The sequence below is a fragment of the Choloepus didactylus genome, chromosome 17, assembly GCF_015220235.1.
Source record: "Choloepus didactylus isolate mChoDid1 chromosome 17, mChoDid1.pri, whole genome shotgun sequence".
Taxonomy (NCBI): Eukaryota; Metazoa; Chordata; class Mammalia; order Pilosa; family Megalonychidae; genus Choloepus; species Choloepus didactylus.
In genome coordinates, this window is record NC_051323.1 from 20649700 (window position 1) to 20668834 (window position 19135).

General features: G+C 37.3%; 1 protein-coding gene across 3 annotated transcripts in view; it reads right to left on the minus strand.

Annotated features, from left to right (window-relative positions):
• ZNF638 (zinc finger protein 638) overlaps nt 1-19135 on the minus strand; it is a 170173-nt gene that overhangs the window by 83930 nt on the left and 67108 nt on the right. The window contains exon 1 of one of the 3 annotated variants that reach the window (XM_037807374.1): nt 10177-10278. The exons of 1 other annotated variant lie outside the window; for it this stretch is intronic. The gene's annotated coding sequence lies outside the window, so the exon portion shown is untranslated. Of the gene's footprint in view, nt 1-10176; nt 10279-19135 lie in introns of those variants that run through there. One more of the 3 variants, XM_037807373.1, reaches the window with a different exon arrangement.

A 19135-nucleotide genomic window follows, 5' to 3' on the forward strand; every position in this document is an offset into this window, starting at 1 on the left:
TATCGAGATCTTGGACATGATACTTAAACCTTAATCCTGAGTATCAGTTTTCTCATCTGGAAAAATATCTTCCTCTATGGATTATGTATGGTGTCTGATTTAGTTCCATTCTCCTTCCCTCATTCCTTTGTTGAGTAGGGCTTTTCAGGCAGCCAAACCATATTCCTGAATATCAGTAACTTTTAAATCTCTGCCTCTGCAGGGCAGTTAAATTTGCGGGGGGGGGGGGGGTGTTAAGAGGTGAGCAAAAGCAGAAATTATTTTTAAAATTCCTATTCACATTCAAAGCACCTCTTTCTACCTTAAAAGATTCACAAGAATACAGCTAAATCTCTAAAGAACAAAACTTATCCTGGAAGAACCACAATGTAACAGGTATTCTGAAACCCCAGAGGTAAAAGCAATCCAGAAAGTAAGCTGTTCATTTATAAAAGTATTTTGAAGCCATAATCCACAATAAAGTAAAAGTGTAAAAAAAAAAAAAAAGTAAAATGCAAAAGGATCTGGAAAAAAAAAAATCACAAGCTCCCCAAATGTACAAAAGTATAATCTAGTCTAAAGCTATACCTTTTCCCTGGCAATTAGAAACTCAAAAGCAACAATTATCTACATAAATTCAGAAAAGCACTAGCATAAAGAGTCAAATGTTAGACTCAAGTACTGACAAATGAAATGATGTGCTGGGGATTTTCTTTAAAATAATCTATGAAAAAATTTTTACATGTTTGAAAGTTTCTATAATAAAAATTTTTTAAGTACTAAACATTAAGTATGATATTTTAACAGAAAACAAAAAAAGGGAGGAGAGCATAAAACTTACACGGATTACTGAAGAAGAAAGAAGTCAATCTTTTCAATCCAACTTAACATTACCATACCAAGGTCTAACAAAAACCAAAATTAATTTGTTATCCTTAACAGGCAAAATATGAGTAACAAATTCAAACTTAAAAGTCTCATTTTAGTTCATTATTCGCAAACTCTCCCTTTCCACCTAACCTTTTATCAGTTATTAAACACACATTTCACTTTTTCTGTTTCAGTCTATCTTTTGGTAGAAGTTAACCTATGAAATGAAGAAAATAAATTAAGCTAAACAAGCAAAGGAGTCCTTGATAAGAAACTTCTCATTAAGAATTAGGTTATATTACACCAAAGAAAAACCCCTGCCTTTTGAAAATGATACTGATAAAACCTGTAAACATTATGACAAGAAACAGGAACCATAAGAAAAGGGTAAATTTAGCATTAACACCTGGAAAACAACCAAATTAAGGCAATCATTATAAAGTCTTTTTCATTTAGCCCCAGGAGCTCCAGTCATAAAGAGGTTTGTTCACCTACGGGAATTTATACATAGCCAATTTATGAAATCATTAAACAAATTCGGGGAAAAAAACTAAGTTGAGATCTGATTTCTTAATTACTGTCTCCTTTGAAAACAACCGCAATTAAGTATTTATGCTTTAAAATAAAATTCTTCCTAATTATATAATCCATACTTGTTACAGTAAAGAATAAAAAGTAGTAAATAAAACCATCACCCAGAGTAAACTATTATTTTGATATAGTTCCTTCTAATTTTGTATATATATGGGCATGGAGGGGGGCAGGATACAACAAACTTTACCGTACAAAATTAGAATTCCACTATTTGTTATTTTCAATCGACATTTTTGTTTTTCTGAATATTCTTCAAAACAGAATATTTAATGGTCACAATGGTCACAAAACATTTTGAACTCAAGAAACTTTTGACAAGTAGCAGTCAAAAACTCTTGTGTCCTTTTACGAACTAAAACATGCCACTCTAAAACAAAAATATTCAATATAGTGTTAACCATAAAAATTATTTTGGAAGCACCTAGTGGAAACTGGGTTCTTGAGGCAGGCATGAAGAAATGGCTTGATGGATTCCAAAGACAGCACCATAATCTAAGACGTCCACTACCATGGACAATCAAGAACTTATTTTCATAAAGTCTTTCAGGAAAAAAAGGAACCCTTAATCTGCCCTTACAGATATGGGCAGACGTGACATCTCTTAGAATCCAAAAGCATCATCAAAAATTAGCCAGCTAATCCTAACAGCTCTCTTAGATTCATAATGAAAAGATTTATATCAAACCCCACACTTAGACTTGATAGCTCTTCATGGTTTACAAAGCACCTTCATGTTCATTATCTCATTTGAGCCTCACTACAACCCAGCGAGTGAGGGAATCCTAGTTTACAGACTAAAAGTAAAGCCTTAGAACTTAACCAGGAAGTGAGGAGCAAGATCTTATAGACCATACATCTCCAAGTGTTCTTTCCATGCTGCATCTCAGCTATATAAAATGTAAATTTACTTATAGCTTTTAAAAAACTAATTATAAAAAGTAATGCATGTTTATTACAAAAAAAAAGAAAAAAAAGGAAAGAAAACCACCCTCGTATTATGCAGAAAACAACTGGGTTTTCCATAATCCTACCAAAAAAGAAAAACCATCATTAACATTATTTTTCTCGGTATATACCTACATAACTTGGTGCTGCTTTCTTACAACACTGTTTGTCGCAGAATACATAAAACCATTTTGGTATTTAAGAATGCAGTTATTACACTGGCCAGTTAGTAGAAATGAGTCCAACTGTACAGTCAGTCACAAACACTAACATGCCATCTTACGCTTTCCTTGGGTTAACTAGCACTCAATCTTATAAGCTTGACTACCATGTAGATAGATAACTTGGCCAACTCTTTTTCTACCATTAGTCTTGTCCCCTCTTGTCTAACAAAAAACATGCAAATCACAATGCTGAAAGTGCCACAGTATCATGCCGGACGTTAAAATGCGAAAATTTGATGCCTTCAAGGAAATGGTCAAAGAATTGGAAAACAAAATTAGGAAGACATTTAGAAACATTTTTTGGCATTATGAAAGGTATCACAAACTTCAGTGCCACCTGGAAAGGTTGATAAACGTCATGATTTCAGGAGATTTGAAAAGAATAGAAGATTAATTGCTAATGCACAATGCCAGGAAGAGATCTTCATGAGGCCCATGCAGTAACAACCCTCTATGGCAATGACTTAATATTATTATTATTTCGAGAAAAACAACTTTTTGATAAAGGAGTATGTGAGTGTACTCAGACAAATAAGCCTTTTTAACTTCCTCTTTTCAGAGCATGTGCACTGCATACATAAACGGGTGTCTCCAGAGCAAAACACTGCATTCACTGTTGAGCGGTGCCATCCTGGAGATGTGCACTAGTGGTCCTGCTTAACTCCCCAACCCCAATAAATATAATGGAGCAGTCCAAGAGAAACTACCTGATTCAAGCTGAAGTAATCAAGAAATCAGACCTTTTTTTTTTTTTTACTAGAAATGAGGAAAGTGGTGAATGTTGTGCATACCTCAAATGCTGTTAATAGCCGTATTTACTGCCTAGTGAGAAATTAAAAACAGTGAAACAAAATAAAGCCAGTATAATAGAAGTAAAGCAGGACCAAGAGATAAATAATACAGTACTAAAGGCATCCAATACCCAGTTCCAATTATTCCTCAGGCCTAACTGCATCACTGGTCTCCCTGTCACTTGACTTAATTTGTAGAGTGCATAGGCCAAATGTTCCCATCTTACCAAAGCAATTAAAGGTGAGTTTCTGAAATCTTTGACTAAACATACCTAAAACAATCTGGACAAATGAGTAAGAAGCTTAAAGTCTTCACAATGTACAAAAGAGCACATATATTATGCTTCCTTTTGTATAAGAAACAAAGGGAAATGAGAAAACATACAAATATCTGTTTATGGTTATAAAAAGAAACAAAGGAAAGTTAATGCAGACAATCATGAAGCTACCCATAAAGGATAATGGATAGAAAGGATGGAAGAGAGGAGAGTGACTTTTCAGAGTACATCTTATTGCAGAGTGAAGGGGAAGGAAATCTAAAACTGAAAGCAAACTGAGGCAAATTAATTCAATCATATTTCAAATGAATATGAGAACACTGAAGATGGAAAAGAAAACCAATCCAAGTAACTTATGAACACAGTATTTGACTTACGTACCCTCAGTCTTGGGTGGAGCTGGAGAAAGAGGAGGAACTGCAAATAAAGTCTTATTCTTTTTAATAGGTTTGTTTTTTGTCATGTATGGACAATGCAATTCTGTAACTAACTACTTTAGATACATTATAGGATTGAAGAAATGAATGTTTTGGGAACCAGAGGTCTTGGTGTAGAAGACAAGACATACAAATATGAAATGGAGGAATCAAGAAAGTAATAAATTAGGATCCCCAGGTGATTCATGGGCACATTAAAGTCTGAGAATCAGGGGCTAAACCATGATACTAAACCAAACCTTCTTAGGTCAAAGTTGCTCCTCAGGTTCTTATTTAAATAACTATGCTACCTAGGGAGTATGTGAACTCTTCACACATCGATGCTTTACTTCATTAACAAAAACTCAAGAAAACCACACAATGGAGCATGAGGCGGAATGCACACGGACCTGGTTGAAATACCGCCTAGCAATATTCAGGCATTAAAGACCTTACCATCTTACACGTGATGCTGTTCTACAGATGGATAGTCCTTAAGCAGCTTTCACTCTAATTAAAGAAGGATGTAATTAAATTAAATCATTGAAATTCAGCGTTAGAAATGCAGGGGATAGGCTACAGCTAGTAAATACTTAATAGTTCAGAAGGTGAACAAAGCAGAATTGGGATTGAGTTGTATTCCAGCTAGCCAAAAAGGAAGAGCTGTGCAGAAGCAAACTCAGGTAGGTGTGTGCCGGGATGGGGAGGACTCTGGGAAATGAGCTGTGCAAGATGTCAATCATCAGCTCACGAAGGGCTTTGTATTGACCTTGCAATTAATGGAAATAATTGTCTGAGGGTTTTAATTTGGGGAATGACATGTTCAGATTAACAATAAAGACTCCTTTTGGTAAGAGGAAGTTGGATGAGAATATGAAAGCCTGCCATCTGAGTTCATTTAGAAGACAACCCAACACTACGAGAGAGAGAAATGGTGAGGGCAAACTCAAAAGATAGTTATTTTTTTAAAAAAGTAATAAATCAATAAACCACCAAAAAACTGGGAGTCCCTACATCCATATCAATCAGTCAACCAGTGGCGGAGATGGGAGGGCTCTTTCGGAGTGCAGAGTACCTACTAGTAAATACAGTCCTACCTAGTAGTAAACATACAGGAACTGCTGGAGTTAGAAAATCAATTGCAACCATCATGGTAAAAATTCTTCTTCAGGCAAGAATCAGTGGGGTAATTCTGACAAAGATTAGGGCATTTGCATGAATGTCTCCGCACAAACTGATTAGTTCAAAGGGGAAAAAAATTAGACAACACGTTAATCAAACATAATGTCACCCACAAAGGGCCAAAAAGACATCATGCGCCCCTAGATCTGCTACCCTGAAAAGGACCCATCATCACTTACATGATTTTTCTGGTCAGGAATGCATAATCTGAATCAAATCAAGAGGAAACATCATACATATCCAAAATTAGAAATGTTCTATTAAAACAACAGATTGTATGCAACAAAAAATCAACTTCACAAAAGATAAAGGCTGTAGAAATACTACAAATTAAAAAGACTGAGACTTGACAACTAAATGCAAAACTTGATTCTGTACTGGAGGGGGAAAAAAACTGCTAAAAAGGACATCATTGGGTCAACCAACAAGACTGGAATACGAATAGATTAAATAATTTTATCAATGTTAAATTTACTGAAGTTGATGACTAGAATATGGTTATGAAAGAAAATATCCTATTCTTAGGAAACAGACACTGAAGTAGAGATAAAGGAGCCTAATGTGTGTAGCTTACTCTCAAATAGTTCAGGAAAAAACAATAACTGTATATATGTGGGTAGAGGATGTGTGTGTAGAGGAAGAGAGGGGAAAAAAGGGAAAAGAGGGAAAAGACAGGGCATTACCGTCAAAAAGATTTTATGTCCAACATGGGACTATGATTATAAACATATACTGAAGTAAAAAGGACTGTAAGCAAATACGGCAAAAGGCAGAAAACCTGCAATATGATAAAGAGCATCGATCCTAAACAGATTTTTGCATTCGGTCTGTCTCTTTTTCTGTATCATGCTCACTCTCTAACTACTGACAGTCAGTCAGCCCACTGTGCAATCCATAATAATATGATCTTTGGGGAAATTTCCACTGATCTGAAGATACCCACCCTGCTAGGAGGGGTGCCAGCAAATGACTTCATGCAAAATTGGTTAACTCCCATTAAGTAAAATTTAACACTATTAACTCAGCTTTAGAAGTAGTGCAGCATAGTGTCTTAAGAACTTAAACCCCTAGATTCAGTGTTTTAATTTTGGAGCTGCTTCTTGCTTACAAAGTGACCCCGAACAAGCGGGCTAACCGAAGCCCCAGGTGTATCATATGAAAAATTGTGGATAAAAAAAGTACCCACCTCAGACTGTTATTGTGAAGATTAATTAATATTATGACTTCCTGACACACAATAGATGCTCAAAACACGTTAACTATTAAACAAAATGTTTTACTTAAAAAGCAGGTAGGTGTCTGTTCCTTTTACTAAAACAGGTAATTTCTGAAAATTACAGTATTAGAAACAGGAATTAAGTGCTTATTTCCACCTCTCAGTATTTCCTAAATTGGAATGTAGCAATTGTGTACAATTTAAAATTCAAATCAAAAGCAAAAATTATCTAAATAATATGTAAAAAGAAAAGTTTTCCTTTAACAAGTAAATTGCAGGGAAAAAAAAGGTGGATGGAGGGCTTAAAAATAAACAGACTCAAGAGCAATAACAATCAACTGCCATGTATAGACCTTACATGTGTGTGGTATGAGACACAACTGGGGAAACATGAATATGATCTGATATTAGAAATTATTAGTTATTTTAGGTTTGATAAGCATTTTTAATACTTCAGAGAAAAATACTTAACTATATATTGATAAATTGATATGATATGGGATGTGCTTAAAAATAATGGAGATTAGGGTAGGGGTAGAAATCAAGACCAACCATTACTGGTAATTGTCAAGGGAGATAGTTATGTGGGTGGATCATTATGGAATTTCCTCTGCTTTTATGTAAGTTTAAAATTTTCCATAATAAAATGAGTTTACTTGAAAAGTAAAGAAATTCAAAAGAAAAGAAAGTTGGCAACATTCATTCATTAGCAAGAACAGGGAAATTAGTTGGAAGTTTAATAAAATGAAGACTTGAACATAAAAACTTTAGAGAGGGGTGGAATAATAAATGCATTTTGATACTTAAGGGGTGCAGAAGAGTTGAAAAATGATAACCCAAAATATATGTATACCAAAATACCCACTAAGAAATCAACAAAACAAATGTCATAAAGCTATTTCCCCTATGCTCCCTGAACTCATCTTTCCAATCCAAAACCCGTTATTCTTGACCCTCACTGAACATGTGTTTTATTTCCATACCTCACCTTTTCTTCACTTTTTCCTTTCCATTCTCTTCTCATCTTCTATATACCCATTTTCCTTCTATTTTCATTGTTAACCACAAACTTCAAGCTAAAGTAAACATAATGAAGTTGAAGGAATGAAAGAATAAATAAAGTTGGATACAAACTGGGGTTTTTTTAGCAACAGCGACAGCCATAACTACTTTCAGTTTGGAGGATCTCTAAACCATATCTGAACGTTCATTAGTTTCTGTTTCCTTGCAAAACAGTCCAAACTATGTGACTAGGTACCCATACCGGAAGCACTGTTTTTTAGTATGTAAAGCATTTTATTAAGAATTTGGACAGATTTATTCGAACTTTAACCAGTACACATTAAGGCATAGTGCACAAGAGCACTATCGGAGTTCTTGTCCAGGTTCTGCCAACTACCAGCTGGGTTCATTCACTCTGACATCCAAGCATCTAATACATACTAGGCACTGGGGCAGAAACAAAGCTGAACATAACAATCACATAAATAAATAGTTACAATATATTCTGATAAGTGCTACAGGAGAGGCATACATAAGGTTTAGAAGTACAAAATATATGAAAGATGATTTTTCAGCTTTGAAACCCTATTAATTTTGTCAATTCTTTTAAGCCTCTTCCTTTTAATCAAAGGGAATATCCACAAGTTGCAATTTTCTATCATATGATGCCTATGCACTTCAAAATTTGCCATAAAAATAAAAGCACCTATTATGTCACTTAATCCATACATTGTCACTTAATCTTCACAATAATCCCACACAGTGTTATCACCAATTTAGATAGGAAATAAAATGTTCAGAAATACTAAAATAACTTACCCAAAATCACACACATAGTAAGAGGAAAATAGGGATTCGAATCCAGATCTTCTGATTCCAAAGCCTATTTCCTTTCCACTACACTATTTGTCTCTCATTTTCTTTCACTACATAAAAACAAAATTTCCAGATATCATCTTCTTAAGTGCACCCAAGAAAAAAATGTTAAGACATTCATGAAGGACAAAATGACTGACTGTGAGAAGCCTTCCTTTAAACCAGAGTCTGTGTTGTATCCAACCTCCATAACAAAATGCAAAAAAAAAAAAAAAAAAAAAGTTACAAACTTAAATAATAACCAATATTCAAGTTAATAATTGTGATATGAACACATTCTGAAATCTAGTTCATAAAAACGAATGAAATTTTGTGATTTCTTTCAACTGTTTTATCTTTACCCTTGTTTTTTTCCAACACAAACCATCAGAAGGCAATGGCCAAGCATATTTTAGTGTATTAACAGTTAAGACTCCACATAATTATTTAAAAGTACATATTACAGAGCATGAAATACAAAATAAAGTGAAATACTGTCAAATATATATATATATATATTTAATGCAACATAGACCCACAAAGTCTAGAATGCCTAAAAATTTTAAAGTTATTTTGAAGGAATGTAAATTACACATTTATTTTTGCAAAAAACGTCCTTAAATTCATCTTTTTTTGTGTGAACTTTTTTCCAGAATATCAATTTTAACTGCAAATCTAAACCAGCAACCATAATATCCCTGAAAAAGAAGTTAATCCTTACAAGTGTGAAAAATAAATGAATTTTTTTTGTACACAATTCCAAAACTGGCTAGAAAAAGAATGTGAAACAATGTAAGGCTCTAGATTATGGTAACACGATTTTCCTCAGAACTCCCTTGGATTAAACTAGGTTTTTGTGTTTCAAATTTCGCCTAACAGCAAATTTTAAGATTTAAAAAAAATTAGTTTGAGGCAGCCTTCATCGCCTAGTTAAATTAAAGATTCTGTAATAACATTAAGTCTCCCTCATTCGCAATTACCTCAAACAACAAAAGATCTAACAGTCCCAATCGCCCTCAAAGATTCAAACGTGTGATCTACATTTTCTCCCCTTTAATGGAATGGGGTCCAAGCCAGAAATCAACACAAAAACAACCCGCTAATTTCTGTATTCACGATTCCTCTGAGAAATCTGGAAATAAGTCTTACAGCCATTTACGAGCCCTCACGGAGGTGACATTTTCTTCGCTTTCAAACCCCCACAAGGCAGGCATAGGAAACACCGACCCGCCAAAGAAGCCGCTGAATCCTAACATTTCGCCCTTAATCCCAACTCCCCCTTCCAGCCCCAAACACAAATATGCTCTTCTCTCCACTCTTCTTGCACAATGTCGCTTGTAAAAGGGATCGGCTCAAACTCCACCACCTCTCTTCAAGGCCCGATGGGAATGGCTACTCCCTCCTCGGTGCTCCCTCACCACCGCTTCCTCTGGTTGTCAGGCCTGGCGCGGCCTCCGCAGGCCCTGCGCGGATGGGGAAGGGGCCGCCCCGGCCTTGCAAAAAGGCTCTTCTCGTGCCTCGACCCAATGCAACGGCGTCAAGCGCTGTTCCCGAGGCAGGTTCCTAGCACGGGCGCCCGATAGGCCCTCCTGGGCAGTGAGCTGAATAAACGCGGCAGCGAGGTAGACAAGCTTCGCTTCCCATCCCCTCCCGTGAGCCCCCAACCTCCTCCCGCCCCCGCCGTCTTCCCGCCGCCATTTTGTGCGCAGCCGCTGCGACACAGATACAATAGCAGGCCCGGATCTCACGGGAAAAGCTCAAGACCCCCCACGCTATGGGCTCCCGCCTTGTGGCCCCCTACTCCCCGCAAACCAGCAGTCCTACCTATGCCTACCCGACTAACAGCAGGATCCCATTTGCGCCCCACACCGTTTAGCACACAGCCTCCAGCCTCGACGCCGAAGAAGCTACCGCCTCCAAAGAGCTTCACGCATGCGCGCCTATCAAGCCTTTGCGAGCCCTCATCTACTCCCGCGCCTGCGTACCACCGGCACCGTGCTCTGTCGGAGGCTCCAGCAAGGGGCCAGAGCAGCTTGGTTCCGGAAGGGGGCGCGCCCGCGTGTATGGCGTTCCAAGGCGCCTACTGCAAAACTGAAGTAGCCACATTAGTGCCTTTGCCTATTCCATAACTATCTTATCCAAATTGTGCTCATCCTTTCAGAGCTGTATTATCTCATCTTCTCCATGAAGTCTTCGTGATTATTCTTGCCTTCGATAACATTAGAATACGCAACACTTACCTGGCACTTGATGTTATAATGCTTTGTATGATCTTGCCTACCTTTATCCTCTCCCCTTCTTTTTTATTTTTGCACCCCCATAGCAGTGATGTGATGTATATCATTGCTACTCAAAATTGCAGGAAGTTAGAATTATTTAAGCTTCCTGAGTTAAAAAAAATCCTAACACTCTGAAAATCCTTTTTTATGTCATTTCACAATAAAAATACCTACCTATGTGCTAAATATTTTTAATCCTCATTGTACCACTGAAAAACCTTATGTTGCAAAAACTTCTAAAGGATACTTTATTAATAACATAAAAAGTCAGTCATTGGCAAAATCTAATAAATCTCATAAGCCCTGCCTTACTGATACAACACAAATCATACTATCCATGCTGAGTCTCAGACATCTGTTTTATCTAGCACTCAAGCAAGTGTGTTTCTTTTATTCACATTATAATAAGCATAAGAAAGACTGAAAGAAAAGTCTTTTTTAAAAAACATATCTATTGGATATTCATTTCAAACTAAAAATCCAATACCTGCTAGGGGCAATAAGTCAATAACAACAAAGAAAATGCCAACACATTCTCCCAAACCCTCAATTAACCAATGTCATATAAGATATGTTTCCTTCCATACATTTCCTTATGTTCATACAAACATACACAAACATGTGTTTGCACATAACGGGAGAGGTTCTTTATTCTTTTTTTCCAAAAATTTACACATTAGCTTGCTATTCACTTTTCTGATTACTGACATTTCTCCAAGTAAACACTACAGATCCTCTCTTTTTTTAAAAAAATAGTTGCATAATAGTCATAGTACAGCTGCACCATCAATTATTCAATCATTCTCTGTTGATGAATGTGCCTGGTATGTATACTGTAAAGACACATTGTGGCTATAAAATTAATAACAGCCAGTAATCTTACTAAACCATAAGGCAAGAATGACACTATGTCACTAAAGAGTATCATGCAACTCTAGCCAGGGGCTTTCCACAGTCAAGGCCACCTCAGCAGAGATGTAATTTTAAGAAACATTAAAATAAGGCTTACCCTTCCTTACAAGATTGAACTCCATTTATGAAAAAAACACCCGGTAACTGACTCCAGCTGAATACAGGTATATGGAAGTGGATAAACTCCCGAAAATCTTGAGAGTTGTCTCTGAATGGAGACCCTCCTGGTAACTTGGTTGCACAGACATTCTGACTGTAAGGTACCCACAACACCAGCATGCTCCCACTGTCACCATTATAAATTTTAAAGTTAGAAGGAATCAATATATCAAACTGTTCCATAATGACTTCTGTTTTCTTTTTTGTATAAGAAGTCCCAGAAGCATACATGCCCAGAAATTACACAGAGATTTTACAATTACAATATCACAATTTTCTTTTTTACATTTATATATTTAATCAGTCCAAAATTTATTATTGTTATGATATGATGTAGAGACCTAACTCTGTTTTCTTTCAAAAGGAAGAAGCCCATTGGGGGATCCGATTGTGATGATAAATTTCATGGGTCAACTTGGCTAGGTTACGGTCTCCAATCATTTGGTCAGCAAGGACTGGACTGATTGTTACTGTAAGAATATTTCATAGATGGATTTACATCATTAGTTAGTTGATTGGATCTATGGCTGGTTGCATTTACAATCAACAAAGGAGATTGCCCTCAGCAATAAGGAGAGTCTCCTCATCCAATCAGTTAGAGATCTTAAAGTAAGAACTCAGGATTTCAGAAGTCAAAAAGAATTTCAATTTCAATTTCAGCCACCCAGCTTCTCTATTTTTTTAAATAAGATTTATTCACACACCATACAATCATCCAAAATATACAATCAACCAATCACATTATCATCATATAGTTGTTCATTGATCACCCCGATCTATTTTTTTAACATTTTCCTTGTACCAGAAAAAGTGATAATAAGAATAACAAAATAATAGTGAGAAAAGAACATCCATTCTCTTTTATTTCTGCTTCTCAGCCTCATCATTCCAAAGTCTTGTCTTTGAGTTCACTGATTGTTTCTTCTGCTTCTCTATTAAATTCCCATATATAAAATGAATTTATGGGACCAAGATGGAGGGATAAAATGTTCCAGGGTGCCATCCCCCCAAATCTTTGGCGAAAACAGGCAAAGCCATCTTCCTCAAAACTCCAGGAAGCAGTTAAAAGGTTGCAATAACTGGGTGAGTGCTGAATCAAGAAAACAGTTTTAAAAATGGCAGAAGCTGGTCCCTCCCCTGGCCCTTCCCAGTGCAGTATGGAGCCAGCCTGTGCTCCAATTGTAGGTCCCTGGCCATGTTCCAGAAGGATCCCAGTAATCTCTATGCACATACTGGGGTGCCTGTATTTTGGTGCCAGTCAATCAGTTAGCAGCCTGAAAGACCCAGCCTGGAAACTCACCTCTGGCTCACCCTTCCAGAACCTGCCCTGCAGGCAGAAGCAGCTTGTGGACAGCTAAAGAGGTGTAAGAAACAATTAAGTCAAAGAGGCCTGGGGCAAAGGATTAACTGCAATAACACATATAATGGAGCACCCAGGAAATAGGGAAAGTCTATCTTGCAAGGAGTAGAGGGGGCATTCAAATTCCTGTAAACAGGGGAATTACTAAAATCATGAGTGATCACAAGGCCAGGACAAGAAACAGGCTCAAGAAAGGGAAGAGGACCCTGCACTTCAGTTCACTGATCTTCTTGATAGGAGGGCTAAACTCCAAAGGAAAGCACCAGCTAATGCAGAGCCAGCTTGCAAAGAAGGCCAGACTTCAGACATACTGGCAAAGACTTTTAAAAAATGATCTTCATTATGCTCAAGGAGATAAAAGAAAACACAGAGAAAGAGTTAAAGGATATCAGGAAAATGATGAATGAACAATATGATAATATCAATAAAAAGACAGAAGATTTTAAAAAGAAGAGAAATACTGGGGTTGAAGACCACAATTACTGAAATGAAAAATTCCCTAGAGAGTTTCAACAGCAGATTGGTTCTGGCAGAAGAAACAATCAGTGAACTCAAAGATAAGACTTTGGAATGATGAGGCTGAGAAGCAGAAATAAAAGAGAATGAAAAAAATGATCAGAACCTAACAGACCTACGAGTCACCATGAGGTGTACCAGCATACGTAATATAGGAGTCCCAGAAGGAGAAGATAGGAAAAGGCAGAAGTATGAATATCCAAAGAAAAAATGGCAGATTCAATGCAATCCCAATTAAAATTCCAACAGCCTTCTTTGAAGAAATGGAAAAGCCAGTAATCAAATTTATATGTTAGGATAAGGGGCTCCAAATAGCGAAAATCATCTTTTAAAAGGAGAACAAAGTTGGAGGACTCACTTCTCAATTTGAAAACTTATTACAAAGCTATAGTAATCAAAATGGTGTGGTATTGGTACAAGGACAGACATATAGACCAATGGAATCAAACAGAGTTCAGAAATAACTATGGCCAATTGATTTTTTACAAGGGTGCCAAGTCCACTCAATTGGGAAAGAATAGTTTCTTCAACAAACGGTTCTGGAAAAACTAGATAGCCATATACAAAAGAATGATGGTGGACACCTACTTCACACCATATCCAAAAGTTAACTGAAAATGAACCAAAAATTTAAATATAAGAACCAGAACTATAAAAATCCTAGAAGAACGTAGGGTAACATCTTCAGGACATGTTAGACAATAGTTTTTTAGACTTTACACCAAAAGTACCAGCAAAAAAGAAAAAGTAGATAAATGGGATGGGACCCATTAAAATTTAAAACTTGGTGCATCAAAGGACTTCATCACGAAAGTGAAAAGACAACCAACAAATGTGAGGAAATATTTGGAAACCACATATCTGATAAGGGTTTATATCCAGTATATATAAAGAAATCCTACAACTCAACAAGAAAAAGACAACAACCCAATTGAAAAATGGGCATAGATTTGAATAGACATTTCTTCAAAGAAGATATACAAATGGTCAATAAGCACTGCTGAACCTCATTAGCCATTGGGGAAATGCAAATCAAAATCACAATGAGATACTATTTCCCAGCCACTAGTATAGCTACTATTAAATAAGTTTTGGAGAGGATGTGGAGAAAGAGGAACACTGGTTCATTTTTGGCAGGAATATAAAATGGTAAGCCATTTCCTTGGAAAGTTAAATATGGAGTCATCATATGACCCAGGAATCCAACTTCTAGGTTGTGCCAGTTCGATGTATTATGTCCCCCCAAACACCATTATCTTTGATGCAGTCTTGTGTGGGCAGACATATTAGTGTTGACTAGATTTTGGTATCCTTTGGATGTTTCCATGGAGATGTGATTCAGTCAACTGTGGACAAGACTTTTGGTTGGATAATTTCCATGGAGGTATTGCCTCACCCATTCAGGGTGGGTCTGAATTAAATTACTGGAGCACTGTATAAGCTCAGACAGAAGGAGCAAGTTTGCTACAGCCAAGAGGGAGACTTTAAAGAATGCACAGAAGCTGAGAGAGTAGCTGCAGATGAGAGACAGTTTGAAGATGGCCGTTGAAAGCAGACTTTTGCTCCTGAGAAGCTAAGAGAGGACAAACACCCCAAGAGCAAGTGAGAATGACATTTTTGAGGAACTGCAGCCTAGAGAGGAACATCCTGGGAGAAAGCCATTTTGAAACCAGAACTCTGGAACAGACGCCAGCCACGTGCCTTCCGAGCAAGAGAGGTTTTCACCATTGGCCATCCTCCAGTGAAGGTACCTGATTGTTGATGCATTACCTTGGACACTTTATGGCCTTAAGACTGTAACTGTGTAACCAAATAAACCCCTTTTATAAAAGCCAATCCATTTCTGATGTTTTGCATTCCAGCAGCATTAGCAAACTAGAACACAGGTATATTCCCAAAATAATTGAAATGCAAATGCACACAGATATTCATAGTGGCATTATTCACAACTGCCAAAAAGTGGAAGCAACCCAAGTGTCCATCAACTGATGAATGGATAAACATAATATGGTATATATATACAATGGAATATTATTCAGCCATGAAAAGGAATGAAGATCTGAAACATCAACAACATGGACGAAACTTGTGAAATAAGCCAGACACAAAAGACCAAATATTTCATCACACTGATATGAAATAACCAAAATATGCAAATTCATAGAGGTGCAGGTAGGGTATGGGGAGTTAATGATTAACTGATTCTGTTTGGTGTGATGGAAAAGTTTTTGTAGTGGTTGGTGGTGTTGGACTACCAACATTGTGAACATATTTATCGCCAATGAATTATATATCTGAAAGTGTTTAAAAGGGGAAATATTAGGTCATAAAAATGTTACTAGATAAAAAATTTTTAAAAACCGTAGGATTATACAACACAAACAGTGAACCCTTAAGCAAACTATGGACTATAGTTAATAATATAATTATAATAATATTGTTTCATCATTTGTGACAAAGGTACCATCCTAATGCAAAATGTTAATAATAGGGCAAACTGTGTGTGTGTGTGTATGTGTGCACGCGCGTGCAAGTGTGAGGGGGTATATGGGAACTCCGTATTTTCTGTATGATTTTTCTGTAAAGCTACAACTTCTCTAATAAAAAATGGATTTGTGGATGCTCTAGTCTCTCTCTTACTGATCTATTTGTCTTCCCATGGGTCAATACCATTTGTTCATTCTCTTTGTTGATCCAGTTTCCCTTAAGGGCCTACTCTATGCCAGGAACTATTCTACGCACCAGAGTCAGTGGCAAGCCAAAAGCTCCAATTCCTGCCCTCATGGCAATTACAGTCTTGATGGGGGAGAAAGATGATAAGCAAGTGTTCCGGTTTGCTAATGCTGCCATTACGCAAAATACTAGAAATGTATTGGCTTTTATAAAGAGGGTTTATTTGGTTATAAAGTTACAGTCTTATGGCCATGAAAATGTCCAGACAAAGGCTTCAACAGTAGGGTACCTTCACAGAAGAACACTGATGGTGTCTGGAAAACCGCTGTTAGCTGGGAAGGCATGTGGCTGGCATCCTTGCTCCTAGGTTGCATTTCAAAATGACATTCTCCAAAATGTCTCTCTTAGCTGCAGCTAACATCAGGGCTCCGCAACTCCAAGCATGTCTAAGCATCAGCATCAGTAAGCATCTGGGCCTGTGTGGCTCTCTTTTAAAGTTCTCCAGTGATTAAATTAAGACCCATGTTGAATGGGCGAGGCCACGCTTCCATGGAAATAATCTAATCAAAGGTATTACCTACCCACAGTTGGGTGGGTCACATCTCCATGGAAACAACCTATCCAAAGATCCCAACCTAATCAACACTAATACATTTGCCCCCACAAGACTGCATTAAAGAACATGGCATTTTGGGGGACATAATACATCCAAACCAGCACAACAAGTAAATATGTAGTATACCAGATGGAGAAAAATAAAGCAAGATCAAGAAGCATGAAATGTGCACGTGAGGGAGGCTGCAATTTGAAATAGGATGGTCAAGAAAAGTATCACCAAAAGGCAGCATTTGAGTAGAAACCTGACTTAGGTGAGTCAATAAGCACTGAGATATCTGAGAGGGAGAAGGTTCCAGGCAGAGTGAACAGAAAACACAAAAGCTCTGAGGTGAAGCCAGTTTGATGTACATGAGTAACAGCAGAAAGGTAAAAGGGCTTGTAGCTGTGTGAGTAGAGGGGACAGAGGAGATGAGGCAGAGGGCACCCTGAATACCCAGGGGCCATTTTAAGGGCTTTCATTTTTACTATAAATATGATACGGAGATTTTGAGTAAAGTAGTGATGTAATTTGACTTACATCACATTCAATACTTACTCCATGCCACTCTTTTAAGCACTGAAAGACAGCAGTGAACAAAAATCAAGTACCTGCCCCCATAGAGTTTACATTTTAGTGGAAAAGTGACAATAAATGAATAAATATATAAAGTAATATAAAATGAATAAAATAAAGCAAGTAAGGGAAAATGATGAAGCAGGGCTGGGTGATGTTTTAGATAGAATCAGGGAAGTTCTGTCTGATGAGGTGACACCTGAGCAGAGATATAAAGAAGGTAGGGGGAAAGCCATGCAGGTATCTAGAAGAAGAGCTTTTCAACCACAGGAAACATCAAGTGCGAAGACCCAGGGGTAGGAGCAGGTTGGATATATTTGAGAAATAAGAAGGAGGCTAGCACATTTGAGGTGAAGGATGAGATAATGATGGGGAAGGAGCTTGGGAGCAGATCACGTAGAGCCTTATAGTTTACTTAAGATAATATATAACATGGAATAAACCACTGGATTAAGAATAACAAGTTATCTTTCTAGCCTCTACTCTGATACTAACCTCCCTGGACTTCAGTTTTCTTGCAATTAAAGTTGGGGGGGTGGCGTTTAACTTGCCCAAAAGAAGTGAGTATCAAAATCTGCAAACTGAAAAATGCTTATTAATATTCATGGAATTCCTAAGAAAAATGTATTTTTAGCTTAGAGTCTACTATGTTTGTGTTACTCCAAGATTTTATGCCTTCCAGTCATTATGGACCACCTCCAGAAATTCTTATTCCCATCTAAAAATGTCAATATCCTTGACAGAAAAATTTTATCCTCCTCCACAACTTTTCTTATCATCATTCTAATCCACAATTCCCCATCCACGTCTGTCATCCACACTAGTTTCTGATTGGCCAAACAACAAGTATCAAGCAGGTCTATACAGCTCTCTCTGAGCTCTACCTAATGCCAAGCTGGTCTACTCAGCATGTGGACAACTCAAAACCTGAAAGTATTGGGAAAAAAATAGTCATCACAAACTTTCTCCTATGATTTGTTAATGTCAGTGGGGCTTTGTCTCAATGACTTAAAGATTCTCATCACCATTTCAGCCCAAGTGCAAGTGTTCTGATAAACAGGATTTGAGGCCACTACTGCCCTTCTCTTGTCTTTAGAATCAGAATTGAACCTCATAGATAGATAAGGAACCAGGATGAAAACTCTACAGGGTGTGTCCATAATTTTATATGTGTGTGTGTGTGTGTATCTCCAGAAACTAATGCAAGAAAACAAGCAGTTGTTTTTTTCTGAACTTTCATCAAAGCTGGTACAATGGTGGCCAGAAATATGTTTGCATAATCTTATTAAGGTGGTTTTAAAATACATCCTTAAATTCTTATACATACTTGTGATGGAGTCTAATTCCTCATGCTTTAAATGCAGGTCAGACTTCATTAATAGTTTCTAATAGATAAAATGTGATGCAAGTGACATTATGTGACTTCCGAGGCTAGGTCTTAAATAGGAGTGTCTCTCTCTCTCTCTCTCTCTCTCAGTGTCTCTCTCTCTCAATACTCACCCTTGGGAAATGAGCTGCCATGTCACGAGAACATTCAAACAGCCTGTGGAGAAGCCCATAAGGGGAGGAGTTTAGCATCCTGCCAACAACCCAATTGCCAGCCATTGCAGTGAGCCACTTTGGAGACAGAACCTCCAGACAGAACCTACAGATGACCGACGCCTAAGTCGACATCTTAAAAGCAACCTCGTGAGAGCCCCTGAGCAAGAATGC